The sequence below is a fragment of the Octopus bimaculoides genome, chromosome 1 (assembly GCF_001194135.2).
Source record: "Octopus bimaculoides isolate UCB-OBI-ISO-001 chromosome 1, ASM119413v2, whole genome shotgun sequence".
In the NCBI taxonomy this organism is placed as follows: domain Eukaryota; kingdom Metazoa; phylum Mollusca; class Cephalopoda; order Octopoda; family Octopodidae; genus Octopus; species Octopus bimaculoides.
In genome coordinates, this window is record NC_068981.1 from 58230941 (window position 1) to 58238681 (window position 7741).

Here is a 7741-nt window from a genome sequence, read left to right on the forward strand (position 1 = left end):
TGTGTGTGTGTGTGTGTATTTGTCCCACCACCACCATCACTGCTACTTGACAACTGTATTGGCTTATGTCCCCACAATGGTTTGGCAAAAGAGACTGATAGAATAAGCAGCAAACTTAAAGACAATAAGCGCTGGATTCACTAAACCCAGCTTGGCTATAGCCTAATGACTGAAACAAGTGAAAGATATTTTTCATTTGTTCAAGAGTGGCTACATGGTAAGACGCTTGCTTCCCAACCAAGTAGTCTTAGTTCAGTTCCATTGCTTGGCACCTTGAGCAAGTGCCTTCCATCAAAGCCTTGTGAGTAGATTTGGCAGACAGAAACTGAAATAAAGCAGTGTGTGTGTGTCCATACATTGCTTGGCAACTGGTATCAGTTTGTTCATGTTCCCATAACTTAGTGGTTCAGAAAAAAGAGACCAATAGGAAAAAAAATAAGTACTGAGCTTGTTTCATTCAACTAAATCCTTCAAGGTAGTAACCCAGCTTGGCCGCAGTCCAAAGACTGGAACAAGTAAAAAATAACAACAAAAGACTTTTATTCTGCTTTCATCTAGGTATTACCACATAGCAGTTGGCAGAGCTATCTAATCCTGATCAACAAAGTCACCTCAAAAACATCAAGGTTGAGTTATATTTGACAACTGATTGTTTGAATACAGATGCCAAATCATGTATTAAAGTATAAATTATAAAGAAATGTAAAACTAACCAAACAAAACTGAACTCTGCCAATATTGATATATCTAAAGCTGGAAACCATTTTCAGGTGATGCTTTATTCCTTTTCAAGAATTTCCACCATTCGAAATAGATTGGTCATAGATATATTTCCACTCAGATTGAAATTTACACGTTTCCTCTTCCTTTTCCCTGTAATATTTCCACTCAATTAAATATAAATAAACATATTTAAAGATATCTTCCAATGAATTTGTTGTAACAATGTTTATCTAGATACAGCTATAGTTTCATACAATCCTTTATGTCTGGAATATTTATGTGACTAAATAACCAAGCTGTTACATCAAACTGGCAGCCAACTTAAATAGATTTAATCATCTGCATGCATGCAATAATAAAAGCATAATAATAATGACATCATATTCCCAGAAAATTAATTTGTTTTGTTTCTTTTCTTGTTCAAGAATTGCATCTACTATCATCTACAAAGTTTGTTCCTGTATCAGGATCATAATCTTTATTAATAGAGTGTGGAATTCCATTTAAACCTTCAGGGACTGATTCTGCATTCTTGTTACTATCAGTATTTGTGTCATTATTTATTTGATTGATACAGGTGAGTCCACCCTAATCAATCTTAAGAATCACAACTGTGTTGTTTCCTTTTTGAAATATAAGTCAAGCTTCTTGTGGTTCATTATTTCTTCTGCATCAATATCAAACAAGAGATGTAATTTCATTAGGCATTATTATTAGTGGTTGCATTTAAAACCAATCAAAGCTGATGAACCAGAACATTTTCTGGAGAGAAGGATTGTTCTATGACTCAAAAGCATACAGCTTAAATAAACATTCATATAACCTTCACTTGATTATGCATTTAAACCTATTTTAAACACTTACAAGCATTCTTTCAGCAATTTCATTTGATTCCAAATGATATGGAAACATTTTCATAAGTTTACATCCAATCTTATCAAGCTATATACAAAAATCTGTCATAAAATCCACAAGCATTATCAGACACTCATGTTTCTGTACATTATTACTGGCAAACATAGTTCCTAATAATGTCTGTTTCTACTTCTTTATACTTTTATTACTTCTTGCCACTTGTCGTATACATCAACAATTATTAAAAATAGGCTGTAATTCTTGACATAAGCGTGATCCATATGCACTCACAAGTAAGATGTGCCTCACCACAGCCTCTCTAAAAGGGCAGAAATGACCAATTAACCCATGTCAGCATGGAAAGCTGACATAAAATGATGATGATGATTATCTATACTTTATTTTCTTTAAAGCCGTATGTTCAGTGTGAGGTAATTCCAGTTTTATTCAAGCATATGTCAGATATCTCTTTACACAGCATTCCACATCTTCATGTTAACCTGACTGCCATGTTAACCTGACTTTCCAATTCCAACAGGTTCCTAATTGTTGTTGAACCAATGTGCATCATTATGCAGATGGGTGGAACAATATTCTATTATATAAAGTACCAACTTCAATGATTAGCTTATTTTTTAATGATTTAAATAGCCCTTCAATAACAGAATAATTGTTCCAATTATCATTAAAATAAACCAGTTTCCAACACCGTTTTCCAACAGTTTGTGAAATATGGCTGAAGGAATTATTGTGATCATATATATCCTAATGAACATTATCACTAAATTCCTACTGTGATAATGCCTAAACTCATGATATTTGAGAACTTTTACATAAAGATGCTTCATAAATGCTGTCATATGCAAGGCCCATCTTAAAATATCTATGGATGATACCTTTAGTAATCCATAATTTTTGCAAAGTATAAATTCTAGTGGCCTCTTTTCTGAAACTAATTTAAATTCTTTGCCATGTAAAAAATGCTTTACTCTTTGAGTACACTATAAAATTGCCAAAAGTTCCTTTTCAATATTGAGTATCTTATTTCAGCTTTGATTGATATCCTTGGCAAATATTAATGCAGGATGGTCAGCTAGTGAAAGCTTTCCTGATATTGCCCTTTTACTTGCATCAGTTAAGACAACCCCTTTCATGATATAAATCTAGGCCACTGGTTTTGAAACTAGCATTGACATTATCTATTGAAATGCTTTTTATTGTTGGGTCTCCTACATTTATGAAGTGATGCAAAAAGTGATATGCAATCTGAATTATGATGAACAAATGAAAAACAAACCTGAGAAATGACTATAATTGCTTGTCCTTTAGCAGTTTTACATCCATAATTTTCTCCCTCTTCATAGATATAGCTTGAATGATTACCCTGTCTGACAATTGCAAACTATTTTTATGATCTTATCTACCTTGATATAAATTTTTAGTTCTAGCACCAATACATATATCATCTTGATAAAAGTAATACAATCTATGTAATTACCAGCATGTTCAACTGCACTCTGAAATATAACACTGGCTATTTTAATTCCATATAAAATACATATCTAACTTGAAAGGCCCACATATATTTGCAATGGTCTTGTTTCAAAATAAATGGCTTGATACTTCCTTTGAGAAGATGCTCCCCTTCAAACCTCTTAACTTGCCAAATTGTCCTGGGGTGTCAAGCTCATGAATTGATGTTGAGCTACTGACATTCATCATATTCATTCCAAACAAACCATGCTTTTTTTTTTTAACATGCCACAATAATAATATTCACAATCTCATACTCTTATCAATTTCCATTAATGCATCAAATTTTCCCACAATTTCAGTGAGTGAGCCATCAAACCAGTTTAGCTGGAGATCACACTTTCTTATTTTTGTCATGTAGTTACTCGTTGCCAATTATTGTAGTATCACCACTATTTATGACGCTACTTATTTACACTATAACCATGTAGTAACAAAATATATAATGAAGCAGGGTAACAACAATGTAACAATCCAACAAACTCTTCGCGAACTATACACAAACCAACAAACGATATTCCAACAAACTACCAAAACAACACCTTACAACTTCCTGCGATTAACACCAACTCTCTCGTATCTCACTCAGACCACTACTATTTATAGTCGTTCAGTCAAATCTATACTCGTAAGGGGTGTCAAGATTCTTGCCACAACACTTATGTTTGGTTTATTCAAATCCATCCAGAAATTTCAAAGTATCTTAATACTGCATTGTAAAATCAACATTGATCATAGTAGTATTTCAGGCCAAATTCCTATATACTTAAACTAGAATCTATGCTTTGCAAAAATAGTGATCTACCAAAAATTACTTTCTTCAGGAGAAACTTCATCTAAAAGGCCTTTGTTAAGTTTATGACCAAATTAAATTTTTTAGGCCAAACAGAAAATGTATCTCGCAGCAAATGAAGAGGTTGAGTAAATAGATATTTCCTTCAGAAGCTATGCAAAAATGGTGCCAAATCTTTTTAATTTAAAAAAAAAATTTTTTTATTTATTTATTTTTGTGGAGAGGAATGCACAAGGTAGATTGTCATACTGCGTTAGAGTGATTTTCTTTTGTCACACTCAATATACATTTTACCAAACAGAGGAGATTTTGATGGTACATACTTATATAGAGAAAAGTGACATTTATCATCAGATTTATACTTGTCTTTATCAACAGGTGACACAATAACATCATTTTCGCTTATTTCAATTATCTGAAAATTAGAATTCATTTAATATATACATTAAGCTTTGGACTACCTGACTGAAGATAGTCTAATACTTTCACATGATATTCAAATGATTGCATGTCATCTATGAATCTTGTTTTAATCATACCTTCTGCACAGTCCTTTATCGAGTTTACAAAAATGAGTAGATTCACATTTAAGAATAATCTTGAATAGATTCAGTCAGGTTTTGATGTGATAAGAATCTGACCCTTTTAGCAATTATCAATTTCATTTGGAGATGTTTCAGAAGTCTCACTGTAACTAAAACATTTGTGTGGCCATCTTTCCTGATTAAGATAAATACAAATCATATTTGGTTTCTATACTGGTGCCCAGAAGGACTTTCATTGGTTGTAACAGCAAAGCATTGCAGTAGAGAGTGTCATGTCTAGGTCATTCAGTGGAAGTTCAGTTATTTATCAATTACACCAATTCCATGTCATACAGTATTTATCCAGTGTTTAGATGCACTAAGCTTTTATTAAATTGTTTAGGCAAGATGTTACATTAAGCCTGTAGTCACATACAAACATGCAAAACACATGCAATAATATTGGTATCACAATGACATCACAGGATTCATAAGTGATCACCATTGTTATTTGAAACCTATGATTAAAGGGGCCCCTGCCACTATGACTGTCCTGTCCTACTGTCAAGTATTCCATATTTATATTATACAAGTTCTTCATTTTTTTTTAAACAGTGAAATTTGAGACTAGCTTGGATAATACTTCTTTCTAGCAGGTTGTTGGTTCATAATATTTAACATTAGTTTCATAGTGTTAAGTAGGTAACATAGAGCTTTCCCTAGAAAAGACCCTAGTCTAAAATAAATAATATTCAATTAATGAGCAGTAAATCCAGTGTCAGCTAGATAAACTGTGGCACATAAAGTGTGCTGCCAAAGTACAAGAGAAAATTTATACAGAAAAATTAAACTCGAAGCCTATTAGCATACTTCCTTCGCTATTTTTGCATTAAGCCACTGCTGCATCATCCCCTTCTTGTCCTTCTACCTACAGCACTGAATTCAGAATGCATTGAGCTAGAATATGCACTGTAAAGTATCTTGTTTGATATTGACAAGTTCACAAATCCATAACCCTTGACAGGTACATTTTTTTTTTCTTAATCAATCCGTAAAAGATGGAAAGAAATATGACTATGGCAAGATTTGAACTGAAGGTACAGGATACTGCAAGACATCTAACTCCCAAACAACTCTACCAACATGCTGCCTTCTGAGTGTTACAAGGCCTGCTTATATTATGCTAGTATGATTGCTTCTTTCCTATGTAGTTTCAAGATGAAGGTTCAAAAATTGCATACATCTCCCCATCAGCTGTTTTGTTTTTATATCCATTTCACCCCTACACATACATGCTTAAATATATTATTTATCAATAAAGGTCTAGAGCAAGCATTCACTTATTTGTGACCTGGTGGAATTGACAGTCTTAGATCAATAATGCTAATTAAATGCAGAATCACACACCAAAAGCCTAATTTTAACTCAGAACTTTTACTCTACATAAAGAGTCAGGTGTTTTAAGATTTGTTAGGATAAAGACTTCCAGCAATTATTGTATCAGAAAAAAGTATGTGATAAAACTTATTAATAGCATAAAAAAAAGCCCAGTCAGACATATATGATAAAAGCAACACTTATATGTAACATACATACTGGTTAGCATATTTTTCTGGCTAGTAGGACATGCATCGCTTGATTTACATCATCAATAATTTTGTTGTTATTTTTACTCTTGAATTGCCATTTACACATGTATACCATTTAATATTGCTGATGTAAAAATCTTTATTAATGTGCAATATTTATTAACAAGTTTTTATATAAATATATAGAGTGGTTTGAAAGTTATTGTAAATGTATCCTATAACTAGTCCCAGTAACAATTATTTATTTCTACACAGGATATAAATTGTCATTTGCTTCTATGTAATAATATGGTGTGAGAGAAATGGGAGTTGGGATATTCATGCTTACAAAATCACCATTCATGAGAAGTTAAAATAATTATTTTCAGCAGTGAACAAAATACATGTTACAGTGTCACTGCTAAGTTACCAAGCATGAACAACCAATTATTGGCACTCACTCCCATTAACCAACAAGATATTTCTTTAAATTTATATATACACATACAAATATATAAATTTACATACATGCCAGTGTTGCATGTCTGGCCCATTTAAGAGTACCCTTGATGTGTTAGGCGATATGATATCCTTGAGAAGACCTGTTGAGTCAAGTAAAACCAAAATCGTAGCTGTGACCCAGTACCCACTGGCTGGCTCCTGTTCTGGTGGCACACAAAATGCATCATCTGAATGTGGTCAATGCCAGTGTTTCCAGACTGTTTCCCGTGCTAGTGGCACATTAAAAGTACCATCCAGATGTGGTTGATGCCAGGTCTGATTCACTGGCTCCTGTGCCAGTGGCACGTAAGAAGCACCATGGAAAATAGCTGATGACAGTACCCACTGACTGACTCCCGTGCTGGTGGCATGTAAAAGGCACTATCCGAACATGAAAAATGCCAGGGCCACCTGACTCGCTGCTGGTGGTACATTAAATGCACCATTCAAATGTGGCTGATGCCAGTACCCACTGACTGGCTACTGTGCTGGTGGCATATAAAATGCATCATCCAAATCTGGTCAATGCCTGCTGGGGCAAGCGAAAGTGAAATTGTGATGGCACCTGTGCCCAGCGTCGACTTCCTGGCAGTTGTGCTGGTGACACATGTAAAGACATTCGAGCGAGATCATTGCCAGTGCCGTTGGACAGGCTCCTGTGCAGGTGACACATAAAATACATCATTTTGAGCATGGCTGTTGCTGGTACTGCCTGACTGGCCTTCGTACTGGTGGCACGTAAAAGCACACACTACACTCTCAGAGTGGTTAGCGTTAGGAACGGCATCCAGCTGTAGAAACTCTACCAAATAAGATTGGAGCCTGGTGTAGCCATTTGGTTCATCAGTCCTCAGTCAAATCGTCCAACCCATGCTAGAATGGAAAGCGGTCGTTAAACGATGATGATGATAATGATATACGTATATAGATATATATATGCATATATATATATGTATATAGATATATATATACCTATATATATATATACGTATATAGATATATATATATACACATATATATATGCATAAACATATATCGACATAAATACATATATATATATATATATATACACACACATATATATACATATATATATATATATACATATATACATATATATACACACACATATATATATATACATATACATATAAGTATATAGATATATATATGTGTATATATATACATATATATGTATGTATATAGATATATATATATATATATATATATATATATATATATAT

General features: G+C 33.5%; 1 protein-coding gene across 3 annotated transcripts in view; it reads right to left on the minus strand.

Moving 5' to 3' along the window:
• The window catches only part of LOC106873006 (neuronal calcium sensor 1), a 191188-nt gene that overhangs the window by 140450 nt on the left and 42997 nt on the right, over positions 1 to 7741 (minus strand). Inside the window, exon 1 of one of the 3 annotated variants that reach the window (XM_052967017.1) lies at positions 714 to 896. The exons of the other annotated variants lie outside the window; for them this stretch is intronic. The gene's annotated coding sequence lies outside the window, so the exon portion shown is untranslated. Of the gene's footprint in view, positions 1 to 713; positions 897 to 7741 lie in introns of those variants that run through there. 3 annotated transcript variants of the gene reach the window in all.